This window comes from Bactrocera neohumeralis, unplaced genomic scaffold (assembly GCF_024586455.1).
Source record: "Bactrocera neohumeralis isolate Rockhampton unplaced genomic scaffold, APGP_CSIRO_Bneo_wtdbg2-racon-allhic-juicebox.fasta_v2 cluster10, whole genome shotgun sequence".
NCBI classification, from domain to species: Eukaryota; Metazoa; Arthropoda; class Insecta; order Diptera; family Tephritidae; genus Bactrocera; species Bactrocera neohumeralis.
The window spans coordinates 5,280,290-5,295,336 of record NW_026089623.1 but is presented as its reverse complement, the minus strand read 5'-3'; the positions used below and the strand labels follow the sequence as shown (position 1 = coordinate 5,295,336).

The 15,047-nt window shown below is 38.8% G+C and overlaps 1 long non-coding RNA gene and 1 pseudogene across 1 annotated transcript in view; one reads left to right on the top strand and one right to left on the bottom strand.

The window, feature by feature from the left end:
- LOC126764959 (uncharacterized) overlaps window positions 1-4,695 on the top strand; it is a 49,619-nt gene extending 44,924 nt beyond the window's left edge. Inside the window, exon 4 of the long non-coding RNA XR_007668165.1 lies at window positions 3,998-4,695. This is a non-coding gene — a long non-coding RNA (uncharacterized LOC126764959). The remainder of the gene's footprint in view (window positions 1-3,997) is intronic.
- A 5,345-nt stretch (window positions 4,696-10,040) lies between these two features.
- LOC126765615 (small nucleolar RNA U3) lies at window positions 10,041-10,243 on the bottom strand (annotated as a pseudogene).
- Window positions 10,244-15,047: the final 4,804 nt, after the last annotated feature.

Below are 15,047 nucleotides of genomic sequence, written 5' to 3'. Positions count from 1 at the left end.
GTAATGTAGAATGGAAACGTTCTACCTGTCCGTTTGAACAACTTGTATACGGAGCGGTTCTAAAAATATTGATTCCGAATTCATTTTCTATCATGAAGTTTATTGCTTCAGAATTAAAAGATTTCTCGTTATCCATCACTATTGCTTCTGGAACAAAGGAAAAAAGGATATCGCGTAAAGGCTGTCTGATGTGTTCCGATGCTCTCGATCGAATGGGTTTTGCTATTGCGTATTTAGAGAACTTGTCCATCGCGGTTAGAACTAATTCCTTACCAACTATAATATATCAATGTGCACTATTTGGCCTGCGAACTGTGGAATGGGTGTGGCCTGAATTTGAGGTTTTATTGGACGTCGGTCATATTTGCTTTCCTTGCATGTTGCACAGTTTCTTATAATTTTCTTTATTTTACTTGCCATTGCAGGAAAATAGTACTTTTCCAGAATTTGCATTTTATTTTCCCTAGTATTTCTGTGCGCCCTATTGTGCGTTTTTATAATGATCTCTTCCTGTTCTTTTCCATTAGGTATATCTTCCACTTGTATCTGTGTGAACCTAACTTGGTATTTGCTAAAATGTAATGGGTAGACCTCTTGTATTTTGCCCATAACATATTCTTCCGCTTTTATACAGTTTATAACTGATGGGTTCAAATATCTTTTTAGAATTTATTTAAGGGTTTGTTCGGAATAATCAGGTTCCGTAATTATGTGTCTATGATATGTAGGAAACACAATTTTAAATTGGTACGTAGATGTTCTATCTGTTTTTAAAATTATTTGGTTTTTGAAAGCGTTTATAGGGGCTTCTATGCTATAAATTAAATTATGGGACGAGCTATCATTCGAATTGGTTGCTATTGATAGACTGTTAACCTGTGATTCCTTCGGGGGTATCCTGGATAGTGCATCTGCTACGACGTTTTGTTTCCCAGGTTTATAATGTAAGTCGTATTAATATTCTTCTAAGGCTGCTTTCCACCTTTTCATCTTGCGATTGTTATTCTTATTGCTCAAAGCATAAGTGAGCGGCTGGTGATCAGTAAAGATTTGTACTTTAGCTGAGCCATATAAGTAATTCCTAAATGAATTCACAGCCCAAATTATGGCTAGCATCTCTTTTTCATTGGCGGCGTAATGTTCCTCCGCCTTGCTCAATGTTCTTGAGATAAATGCCAGAGGCTTTGAGTCTTGCGATAGTACGGCTCCGATTGCAAAGTTGGAGGCGTCTGTTACCAGTTCGAAATTTTTCTTATAATCAGGATATGCAAGTATCACATCTTTGGAAGTGAGTGAACGTTTTATATTATTGAAAGCTTATATTGCTTCTTCATTCAAAAGTATTTTTACTTTTGCGGATTTGTTTTTCGATATTCTACCTTCTTCCCCTCTCAGAAGAGAAGTCAGTGGTTTTGCTAATTTCGCATAGTCTTTTATGAATCTTCTGTAGTATCCTGACAAACCAAGAAAACTGCGAAGCTCTTTTAAAGTTATAGGTTCTGGAAAGTTGGCAATTGCTTCAACTTTTGCAGGATTCGTTTTTATGCCATTTGGAGATATGACATACCCTAAAAATTCTACTTCCTTTTGGAAGAAGTGACACTTATCCAACTGAACTTTCATGTTGGCTTCGTCCAAGGTATTGAAAATTGTATTAATGTGAAAAAGGTGCTCTTGTTCCGTTTTGCTGAATATAATTATGTCATCGATGTAGACATAACAGTATTTTCCTATGTGATCACGCAGGATATCATCAAGAGCGCACTGAAAAATAGAAGGAGCATTTTTCAAACCAAATGGTAAACGTGTAAATTCGTATTTACCATTGTTGATGGAAAATGCCGTTTTTTCGATGTCAGATTCTCTTAGAGGAATTTGATGAAATCCGCTTTTCAGATCTAACATTGAGAAAAATTTGCTTTCGCCGAGCTGCGAAATTACTTCTGTTATTTCAGGAATTGGATATCTGTCTGCTGTCGTGACTGAGTTTAATTTTCGGTAATCGATGACCATTCGGTACTGTTTATTCCCCGCTGAGTTGGCCTTTTTCGGGACGATCCACAAGGGTGAATTGTAGGGAGACCTAGAGGGTCTATAATCTTATCATCTAAAAGTTTCTTTACCTGCTTTTCTACCTCTGATTTGAGAGATGCTGGGTATGGGTAAAATTTCGAGTAAACAGGAAAGTCCGTTACGGTTCTTATTTCTCCAACAACTTTTGTTGTGTATGTTAATTTTTCGCTCGGCTCCGCGAACAGATTTGGGAATGCGTCTACTGCTTGCTTAATGCTAGTCTTCTGCTGTGACGATAAGTGCTCGTCCTTTATATGTATTGCATTTACTGCCTTTGATGGAAGCTGCTTTAGTTTCATTTTTATTCGATTTTTTATTATTAAATAATTTTCATTTGTGTAGATAATTGCTTGAAGCTCTCTTAATGTATCGTTTCCCAAAATTCCATCGAATGTCTTTAAGGATGGCATTAAGAAAAACTTGATTTCGTTATCTAGACCAAATAGTTTTAGCATTGTGTGTTCATTAATTTTAACATCACCTGTTACTGTTTTTGCAAAAAATGGGTTTTTATTTTTAATACGTTTTTTAACCAAGTGTGGTTGAATGTAGTTTTTACTAAATCCTGTATCTACCAAAAACTTAAGAATTTTCCCGTTATCAGCTCTTGCTTCATCAAGCTAAGAAATGAACTTCAGATGGTTCGTCTTCCGAATAATCATTCTCCACATCTTTCGACATTGTGGCAATGTGGAAAGTTCTTTGGGTTTTCCTTTGTTGCTGATTATTAACTGATGGTGGTCTTTTCCCTTGAAATTGATTTTGAGGAGTTCTGTTCATATATAGTTAATTCGACGTGATTGCATACTCTCGTCAACTTCCATGGGTTCTGGCCGGGGTTGAGGTTTAGGTGGCCTGGGTGGAGTAATTGTATGCTGAATTTGGTTAGGAAATTGTTGTCTAGATTGCCAATTTGTTTGATTTGGTTGTGGCAAGTACGCCAATTTAGGGTAAAAGGATTGCAGTTGTTCCTGTGAAGAACGTCGCTTAGGATAGAGTTGAGGAGTTTGGTATGCCGTTTTCACATTGTGAGCATGATTCATGCGAAAATTCTGGTTGTCTACTTTCAGGCATAAATGAAGGGCCTGAGGTAAGTCGACCGGTTCTCTTATTCTCAGTAATCGTGGGAGGTCGCCATTTAATCCTCTTATGAAGGTGTCGAAAGCTTTATCCCTGTATGATTGCGTTATCATTAGTAGAGATTCGTTGCTCATTTCGGTACATCCTAGTTTATTTAAAATTAATGAGAGGTGTTTGTATACTTGCTGATAGAATTCAACAACCGTTTTATTACCTTGTACTAGAGTTGTCATTTGATACTCTAAGGTGGATAGGTCACGCTTGTCGGCATAATGCATTGCCAGACATTTTGTTATTGCTGACCAATCAAGTGGCGTGTTATAAGATTCTAATGCCATATCTGCATTGCCTACAATCTTATTTCTAACTACACTAAGGATTCCGTAGTATATCGGGGTTCCTTTTAATGGTTCGTATATATTTAATATACGGTCTACACTTTTTTCCACGATATGAAATCTCCTGGGCGGCCAGAAAATTCTTTTAGACACTTCACTACATCAGGGATCCTATCTAAACCGTCTAAAATTCCTCTATGTCTGTCCTCTATAGTTTGATCAGTTGTAGTCGCCAAGTTGGCATCCGGATTTAGGGTGGCCTGTACTACCTTTGGTCCTTGCTGCTGTAGTATATTTGTCGCTATATTCGCTATTAATGATGTCAAGTCGTCTATACTTAATTGAGTGTTATTTGTCGCTTGAGGAGTGGATTGGTTAGAAGGAAGAATGGGAGGTCTGACCAAGTTGTTGGGATTAGCCATTTTACAATTTAATATAATTTAAATTAATTTAAATAATTCTTATAATTTAAAAAAATTTTCTTATTCTAATCCTGATGTTTCTAGATGCTGCTGCTGCTGGTTTACTTCGTTGCCAACGTTGGCAAATTGTACAGCCCCACTATCAAACACTAGCCGTCGTTGATTATGTGAGCAATAGTTGTTGTTGCTTGTGCTGCTCGGCTAAACATTTTTAGCCATTCACTCGCTTGATTTTAACTATCATGTGTGATCGCGCGCGTAATTAATCTTTAACACTAGGATTTTATAATGAGGCTTGTGTTTGTTTACTGTTTTATATAAAATCACAAATTTAGAGTATTGTTCTGTTACAGTTTTGTTAATTATAATAATTACTTTCGTACATATCTACGCTTTTAGTTACAATTACAATTTGGTAGTCGCCAATAAACGCTATTTAAATTGCATTGTTATTGTTGCTTGTTGTATTTTATCACTGCTAAAGCTTTTATGTTTTTCACAACAATTATTTCGCTGGCCTAAACTTTTTCACTTCACTTGCTGCTATGTCTTTCGATAAGGCTGGCACGTCGATGCCCCCTTTTTACTTTTGTTACTCAGGGACCGCTATCGAAAATACTTTTTCACTTCACTTGCTGTTACTTATGTCTTTCGATAAGGCTGGCACGTCGATGCCTCCTTTTTACTTTTGTTATTCAGGGACCGCTATCGAAAATACTTTTTCAACCGGGCGCCAGTTTTCCTACCGGACCGACTGAATTTGCTCGGGCGCCAGTTATGTATTCCCGGGTATGGAATACCAAAAAAATTATTTTTTAATCGGACAGTGTGTCCGCTTTATTGACCAAAAACGACTCCAACTTAAATTTAAAAATTTGGTTAATTTATACTTATTCTAAGCCACGGAATTATTAAGTGGCGTGATCTATTTCCTAGAATTAGTATAAGCAATTCGATTGGCATGTGCCGGATGTGCTGAGGTTGCATCGGCAGAATTTACCAGTTGTCGCTTGCGCTGTAATTTCGGGGTTGTTGACATAGTTGCACTTTATGCTTGGTTCGTGCTAACTTATATACTTAAATAAATATTTGCTTTGGTCATTAAACCTTTCGATATCATGTTAAAAGACCAAGCGGTCGCACATTTGCCCATATAAATTATGTGTGCATGTAAACAAATATAAAAGAACCATACGCATAATGTTTGTAAATTTGTCTACATGCAACAAATGTATGTAAATATGTACATTCAATGCTTTATGAGAAATTCCGTTGACGCGGATAACCAATGGCGAAGCTCATATTTTTTGCTTTCATGTCAAAGAGTCAATGTGTCGAAAGAATGACTCGACGACAACATTGTGTTGTTGGTAGGAAATCCGAGCTGTGACGAAAACACCAACGAACGATCGCCAATTGCCACTGCTTCCCTTGCCGTTGTACCAGCTTCGTCTACAAACCAGCGTAGATACACACAATCAAAGATTCAGATTTTTATGGTTTGTTAAAAAAAAAATTTAATATGGCACATAAGCGGGTGCGGATACTTAAGCGAGTGGTACTTAAAACAATAATTTCTATGTATTTTAAAAAACCGTTAGGTGCAGCAAGATATAGGCAGTTAAGAGGGATGATTTTCATTTAAGCGGACTACTACTTAACCGGGATCCACTGTACACATAAATCAGAGGAGTATTAAATATTTTCTTTGGCACATTTCTTGACTTGAAAATCGACAAATAAATTATGTTGTCAATTTTATTCTATACTTATATTTGCGGGGTTGTCGCTTTTTCCTTCTCATACAAATATCAGAAATTGTTCAATTTATGATTTTTAGCCTTTGCCATCGTCGCGAAAAGACGCTTGTTGGCATATTTTCCCCATATTGGCGCCGCATACATTAGCACCGATTGACTCACTTTAGCCAAGAGTGCTCGCTTGCCCTGGCTTGGTCCTCCAATATTAGCCATCATCCTGGATAGGGCCACCGTTATTCGCGTCGCTTTTGCACATGACTTTTCAATGTGCGTGTAATAATTAAGCCGCGTGTCTATTTCAACGCCTAGGTATTTTAACGACTGCTGAGTCGTTATGCTATGGCCATCAATATTGAAAGTAGCATTTTCTAATTTTTTTCTGCTGGTAATTAGCACTGCTTCCGTTTTTTGGGCTGCTAATTGAAGCTTTTTTGCCGTGAGCCAGCTCTTTATTCTTGAAGCGGTGTCTTCACATAAACTTTCTACTTGACTGATTTCTTTTCCTACCACCGTTACCGCAATATCATCGGCGTACCCGATGATTTGGACCCCTCTTTCTAATGGTAGTCGAAGTACTCCGTCATACAACACGTTCCACAGCAGTGGACCTAGCACTGAGCCTTGTGGTACCCCTCCCGTCACCCTGTACTGCTTTGGTCCCTCATCGGTATCATAGAGTAGCAGCCTATTCGACAGGTATTTGGAGATAATTCTCAACAGATACTTCGGTGTTCTTTTGTCTTCCAGAGCGCTCATTATGTATGGCCAATACGCAGAATTGAACGCATTTTTAACGTCAAACGTTACGACTGCACAGTATTCTTTCGTACCATACATCCACCTCGTTCCTTCGATAGCCTTGCTTGCCACATTTGTCACTTTTGTGATCGCATCGATAGTTGACTTGTGCTTACGAAAACCAAATTGGTTTTCGGCGAGTCCTGGATATTCTTGCTCCAGATGCTTCTCCAGACGTACGCATATTATTCTCTCCAAAATTTTTCCAAGCGTGTCTAGCATGCAGAGTGGGCGGTACGAACTTGGTTCTCCAGCCGGTTTGTTTGGTTTCTGCAAAAGTACTAAGCGCTGTTTCTTCCAAATTTTTGGAAAGACACCTTCTTGCAAACAGCGGGTAAAGAGCTGTGAAAAGGGAACCGCTTTGTGTGCTATGGCCGTTTTAAGGGCCTTGTTGGGGATTCCATCTAGACCCGGTGTTTTGGTATTTCCAAACCTTTTGGCTGCTTCAATCACTTCATCGTCGGTGACCGATGGTGCATCTATTACCGTAGATATATTTGCTAATACAGGCCCTTCGTTACTCTGCGTAGGGAAAAGCGTTTCCACGATGTTTTTCAATAGGGTGGGACAGGTTGGTGTTCTCCCTTTGTTTCCTTTGAGTTTTGACATCACTATTTTGTACGCATCGCCCCATGGATTCTCATCGGCATTTTCGCAGAGCTCTTTGAAACAGGAGAGTTTGCTTCTTTTGATTGCTTTCTTGAGCTCACGGCGTTTCCTCTTAAAACTTTCGCGCAGGTTTTCGTATTCTGGCCCACTTCGTCTCCTCTGGCAAGTACGCCTTGCTTTGTTGCAATCAGTTCTCAGGCTGTCGATTGCACTATTCCACCAGTATGCAGGCTGTCTGTAAGCGTTAGCGCCTTGTTTTTTCCTGCACATTGCAGCGTCACATGCTTTGCTGACATGCCTCACCAATATCTCCGCCTGTCGTTCTGTATCTTCTACATTTGCGATGTTGTCATCTAGCATAAGCCGAAAGAGATTTTCGTCGAACGTTTCTGCTTTCCATCCTTTTGTCTGTACCATCTTTGCGTGCGTGTATATTCCACTCCTGGATTTTCCGATCTCCATTATGATAGCTAGGTGGTCACTATGTGTATAGAGGTCCGACACTTCCCAGCATGTTGATCGTACCAACGGGCTACTAACAAACGTGATGTCAATCACGGATCCACGGCCATTTTTTTCGAAAGTGTTCCTATTTCCAGTATTTAATAGCACCACTTCGAGTGATGAGAATGCCTTGAGAAGAGCGTCTCCTCGTTTGTTCGTATTGACACTTCCCCAGTCCACAGCCCATGCGTTAAAATCACCTGCTACCACGTTATTCGTAGTTGTTAGGATTTCCTGTACCAGATCATCCAAAATCCTCTCAAACGCGCCTTGCGGGACACTCGGTGGTATATAGCAGCTATAAAAGTTGATTCCACAGATCCTGGCTCGTGTGAAGTAGGGCTTTCCTAGTAGTGGCTTTTCCTGGAAAGCTTTACCTCCACATGCCCATATGGCAGCTTTGCGGGTGGTGTCTGAAGCCCATGTGGCGCTGTCTATGTTTTTGTACTGTTCGCACAGTATTGCCACGTCCACCTTCTCCTCAAAGACGGTTTGCTTAAGCAAATCTTGCGCCGCTTCACAATGATTCAGGTTTAGCTGGATAACTTTCATTTGTTGAATTTTTTATATGCTTCCTGATATAGAGGGCATCTTTTACTACCTATTTGGTGGTTTGAGTTTTCCCTTCCCTTGCTCTTGCAAGCACCACAAGAGGGAGCCTTGTCGCACGTCTGTGCGAAGTGCCCTTTTTCGCCACATCTTAGACAGCACTTGCTCCTGTCGTCCGAATTTTTACATGCTGCTGCCAGATGCCCATATTCCAAGCACCTGAAACACCTTTTTAAATTGGGTTTCTCTCTTAACCTGCAGACTACCCAGCCTATCCTAATTTTTCGCTCATCTAGCAGAATCCTTGCTTCCAGCGTAGGGAGGCTTACTACCGCTACCTGTGTACCCGCATATGCCGCCCTGAGGGTTTTTATCGCACTCACATCAAAGTTATTTAGTTTTTTCACCTGCTTCCGTATAGCTTCCGAAATGTCCTCCTTGGTTGTGATTTCGTCCAGGTCCCGAATCTCTATTATGACTTCGTGGGTAAGCGCTTTGATTTGTGCCTGGTCTCCCAGCAGTTTGCTTATTTCGCCCCTTAGTTCGCCATATTTATGTACATGTGTAGTCATATTTGTAAGTTGGTTGGTATACATTATTTGTTCGGCAATGTCGTACACACATGCATGTACATACATATAGAGCAGTGGGCGCACACTTTTTACTGATATATGATATTACGATTTGAATTTGAATTGTACTTACATACATACATACCTATGTGCATATGTAATTATGAGCTGATATGTAGATGCGTATGAAAATTAAATGACATATTATTGTAATATGTATGTATATCAAGTTTTTATGATATTATGATAGTGTATGTATACGTACATATGTATATTATATTTACAAACATATTCATATGAAATTATAATATATTCTCAAACATAAGAAATATTTCCATAAATAACTCTTAATTGCACATTAACTACAAATATTGTTTTGAAAATAGCATAATTTAATTAGAAAAATATAAATTATGCATATATTCATAGAAATACGCAAAATGATAATCACATCAATTAACATGGTGGCATGTGAGCATATAAAAATATAAGCAAAAAGCCAACATACGTCTGTAATAGCAATGCATGTTTCTGAGCATAATTTTCATTGAATGCTCTGCTCTGTTCATGCGCCACTGTTAAAATTTCTCCTTCTTAGCCTGCTGTGGTGAAATGTACTCATCGCATATTGTTAGCTTTTGACAGTTTACACGCCTGTCCGTTGTTGGACCTTCTCTATAAATATACATACATACGTTCTCTGCCACATATAGTATAACCGCGCACCAGAAGAAATAATATCAAATAATGCAAAACATGTGACTTTTAGGAAATAAAAAAATTAATACTTATAATAGAATTTTTATTGTAAAAAAAAGGTGCGTGGAGTCCCTACGCGCGGATGAAGTTATACTTCTTAGTGATATTCCAAGAAATGCATATCATTTTGTATGAAAGAAAACTAGAAAACTTAAATTCACTTTTTTTAAAATAATTTATTATCTCCCCGAGCCTGCCTTTGCCAACAAGTCGTCTTTGCGCGACGATGGCAAAAGCTAAAAGTCACAACTTTCTGGTGCTTCTCGCAAAAATCTGCGTCGGTATGTATTCACGAGCATACGTATACTTACATACATAAGTATTTACGCATGTTTGTAGGCGAAGCTGCTACAGCGGCAAAGGGTGACAATCGGCGGCCATTACTTTACTTATGCCATAGAAATTCTATTGCTACGAATATGGAAATGACAACGAAATAATCCAAATATGCATATTTCTAAAGGTCATTAATTTCTTTGAAAAAAATGAAAGGAATGAATGATGAGAAGTATAGTCTTAACTTTTCAACGGCCAACGCAGAGCATTTCAACCAAAAGGAATTTATTCATTAAAATCACCACTCAGAAGTCGTTTTATCCGTTGTAAGCGAACGATTTTCGAAGAAACATCATTTCTAATATGCCACAAGACAAAATTAGAAATGAACTTCTTAAACCTCACGCTGTCAGATAAAACGATATATCTCGTCATCGCGGGTCGATTTCCAAAAAATGTAAATGAAGACTAACTACAGAAATAATCCTGTAAAGTATAGCCCTAATTTTTCAAGGGCCAACGCAGGGTATTTTAACAAAAGGGCACATAAAATAGTTGAGAATTCGCAAAAATGAAAGACAAAGGAAAGAAAAAGCAGTATAACTTCAATAATGAACAAGCATACAAACATACATATGCGCAGCAGCAGCAAGGAAAGAGGGAACAATCGGCGATCCATTGTATATTTCTTTCATGCATAACCAAACCATAATTAGGACAACGCAATACAAGTGTCAATGGTGGTCTTGGTGGTAAGCGCTTGAAAAGTTACGACGAGCACGTAGGTACGTAGGTTCGAATCCCAACAGAATTGATTTTTTAATTGATTAAGTCACCAACCAAAAATTGAAAAATTGTTCTACAAAAACAACAACAGCATAAGCATGGCAACATTGTGTTGTTGGTAGAAAAGCCGAGCTGTGCCGAAAGAAACGAACAAGCGATCGCCGATTGTCACCGCTTCGCTTGCTGCTCGAACATCTTCGCAGACAAGGTTGCGTAGATTCATATTGAGCAAGGTTGCGCAACCTTGAGCAAGGTTGCGTATATTGATATTGAGCTAGGTTGCGCAACCTGAATCTATCGCAACCTTTTCCGAACTCGTATAAGAAGTATGTATAACTTCAAAAAAATTTCAGATCCCACTTTTCAAAACGCCTCCGTAAAGCAACTGCAATAGAAAACTCCTTTTTTTTTAAACTTTGGCTGTCACGTCGATGTGAGCTTTTCAAAAATTGTCACCGAATCTATTGGCGGAGAATACGATTTAAGTAATATTCGTTTATATTTCACAATATTGGTAAATCTTATGAAAGAATAAATAGCTTATTTCAATATAAAATAAGAATTCGTAAAAATGTAAAATACACAAAAAATATTCTACCTATCTAATATTTTAACCCCTCTACCTGAAGAAATGGAAAATGAGACAACCCACCTACCTAGTTTACCTACTTTCCGTGTCGACCACTTGAATTATAAGTGCTAGCCAAGAACAATAGAAATGGATTAAACCAAGTCTGTACCGTTACTTTTCTGTCAATGAAAGGTTACGAGTAGGTATTAAATGCTGCCTAATTATCGATTTACTTAAACAATTCCACATGTCATAGTTCATATTTTAACAAATTTGGGGTTTATCACATCACACTAAAAAATTAAAAATAAATATTGTTTAAAAAAACTAAAAAACACGCTTTTAAAGCATATCAAACTAAAAAGTGAAAAATAATGCTTTGTATAAACTAACAATAATAATGAAGGAAAAATTCCTGCATTATTGTGAGAAAAGCGTGGGATGCATTGTGAACTACATATTTTTGGAACGAAGTTCCTTACGTCAGGCTTGGAGAAGATAGGGATTTTGCTGCGGGACCTAACTGAAAAAAAGTGATAGTAAAACCGTAAGAAATAACCCGTAAGAAAAAGACTGTAAGATCGCTAGTTATAGCCTACCTTTAAGTTTTGCAAAATAATTAGGCATGAAAATCTGTAACATTATTGTGTATGCAAATTAGTTTTGGCAGAGAACGTATATTTATAGAGAAGGTCCAACAACGGACAAGCGTGTGAACTGTCAAAAGCTAACAAAATGCGATGAGTGCATTTCACCACAGCTAGCTAAGAAGGAGAAATCTTAACAGTGGCGCGTGAACAGAGCTGAGCATTTAATGAAAATTATGCTCAGAATCATGCATTGCTATTACAGACGTATGTTGGCCTTTTGCTTATATTTTTATATGCTCACATGCCATCATGTTAATTGATGTGATTATCATTTTGCGTATTTCTATGAATATATGCATAATTTATATCATTCTAACTAAATTATGCTATTTTCAAAACAATGTTTGTAGTTAATGTGAAATTAAGAGTTATTTGATTATATGAGATACTATCATAATATCATAAAAACTTAATATACATATTACAATAATATGTCATTTAATTTTAATGTATGCACATATGTATGTAAGTATAATTCAAATTCAAATCGTAATATCATTTATCAGTAAAAAGTGTGCGCGCACTGCTCTATATGTATGTACATGCATGTGTGTACGACATTGCCGAACAAATAATGTATACCAACCACAATACAAATATGAGTACACATGTAAATATGTGCGCATGGCATTCCCACACAAATAATGCATACACAACATACACACTTATTTTTTTTTTTTTTTTTTTTTTTTTTATAGTAGGAGGAAGCATCGAAAGCCGGAGTGCGGGACTTTAATCCGCTAAACCTAACCTACTCCCACCTTATGTCTCTCCCACGGGACCACTGGACAAAGTATTACTTCATGGGAGAGAAGAAGACGTTTAAGTCTCCTCTATTGCACGGACTGACTGACGCCTAATCTGTTCTAAATGTCTCAATTTTGTCATAATTAGATTTGCCGCTCCGCTAACAGCTTTCCACTTTACAGAGGACTCGCACATAAGTGCAGTCAAATTTTCCACCGAGAAACTACACCCCAGGGTGGTTTTCAACTTTTCCCTTATACCTGAAAACCGAGGGCAATAAAAGAACACGTGTTCAGAGTCTTCTATACACTCTGTACACGTCGGACAGTATGGACTAACGTCATGACGATATTTGAATAGGTAGCTTCTGAAGCAACCATGCCCACTGAGTATTTGGGTAAGGTGGTAGTCAAGGTCCCCATATTGTCTACCTATCCACGAATGTATGTCCGAGATCAGTCGGTAGGTCCAACGTCCTTTGCATGAAGTTTGCCACCGCTGCTGCCACATTTCAATGCTTTTAATTTTCTCACCTCTTTTTGCTGTGGTAGACATCTCCGACAAGTTATATATTCGCGCGAATTCGTCTCCCTGGATGTCAATCGGTGCCATACTGGCTAGTACCTCAGCAGCGTCATTTGAAATGGTTCGGAAAGCACTTATCACGCGTATTGCTGAAAGTCTATGCACTGTGTTAATCGGTCTAGCATATGATTTTATTTCTAGCGCCTGTATCCATATTGGAGCCGCATACAGGATAACTGAACATATTACCTTAGCTATTAAACATCGTCGGCTGGAACGCACACAGCCTTTATTTGCCATCATTCTAGATAACGCATTATTTATTTTATTTGCTTTACGTGTCGCATTTACCAAGTGTTCCTTGAACTTGAGTCGCGAGTCCACTATTACCCCAAGGTACTTCAACTGCGGCTGTGAAGTAAACTCACATTCTCCTATGGTGAGCGATATTTTCTCCTCAATTTTCCTGGAGCTTATGAGCAGGACTTCTGTTTTCTGCTCAGCAAGCTCTAGACTCATGGTAGCGAACCATCTGCGCAAACCATTTATGCTGTCGTTGCATTTGATCCGAAGGTCATCCAGATGTTTAGCTACAGCTACCACTATGAGGTCATCCGCATATGCGATTGTTTTCACATTTTGTGTTTGCGGTATTCTTAGCACTCCGTCGTACATCAGGTTCCATAGCAGCGGGCCTAAAACCGAGCCTTGCGGAACTCCACTGGAGATAGTGTAGCTCTGAGTGCCTTCGTCCGTCTCGAATAGCAATCTCCTATTTTGAAAGTAACTCATTATAATATTTATTAGATAATGAGGAGCGTGTATGTCGTGTAGAGCTTTTATTATATTTGCCCATTTTGCGGAGTTGAACGCGTTCTTTACATCCAGGGTTATTAGCGCGCAGTATTTTTTTGTACCACCTTTCCATCTTTTTCCACTTATTGCACATTTCGCAGTGTCGACTACTTCTCTTAGTGCGTCGACAGTGGACCTCTTTCTAATAAAGCCGTATTGTCTCTCTGATAATCCGCCGGCTTTTTGGATTGCTATCTCCAAGCGGTTTCTTACAATGCTTTCGTACACTTTCCCAATTGTGTCGAGCATGCAAAGAGGTCGATAAGATGAAGGTTCTTCTGGTGGCTTTTTCGGCTTTGGCAGTAGAACCAGACGTTGTATCTTCCACGGGTCGGGGAATACCTCTTCTAATATACACGCATTGTACATGTTAACAAATAAACCGGGCCTTAGAGTTATGGCTTCTTTAAGGGCTCTATTTGGTATACCATCTATTCCAGGCGCTTTGGAGTTTTTGATTTTTTTCACAATAGCCAATAGTTCGTCTTCTGTGACTAATAGAGGTGGCTCCGTAGCTTCGTTTCGTCTAATAAAGGAAATGGCAGCATGTGTCGGGAATAACGTTTCGACAACATTTTTCATAAATAATGCGTTCTTGGGCTGCTGCGACTTAGTTTTAAACTTCGACATACAAATTTTGTATGCCGTTCCCCAGGGGTCTATGTTGGCTTCTTCGCAGAGCTTTTCGAAACAGGATCTCTTACTACGGATAATGGCTGACTTCAGGAGCTTTTTTTGGCATTTAAATGCTTCTCTAAGGCTGATTTCATTATCACTTCCCTGATTACGCTGTAGGCGGCGTCTAGCTGAATGACAGAGCTTCCGCAGCTTGGCAATTTCGTCGTTCCACCAGTATACCGGCTTTCGATTGTTATAGTATCTCGTCCTGCGCATAGTTGCATCGCAAGCTGCAACTAGTTCCTTCCGCACAGCGGATACTAATTGGGTTGCGTTTTCGCCTGATGCATTTGCCGTACTCCAGACACTCTCAAAAACGTCAGTATCAAATTCATTTTGCCGCCAACTTCGTTTTCGGGAGGTATTTCTCGGACAGTGTTCCGTTTCTTGGGAGAACGAGACCTCAGCAATTATAGCCATATGGTCACTATTTGTGTACATATCTGACACCTTCCACAGTATGCCTGCTAAGCGAGTCGTTAACAAACATTAAAT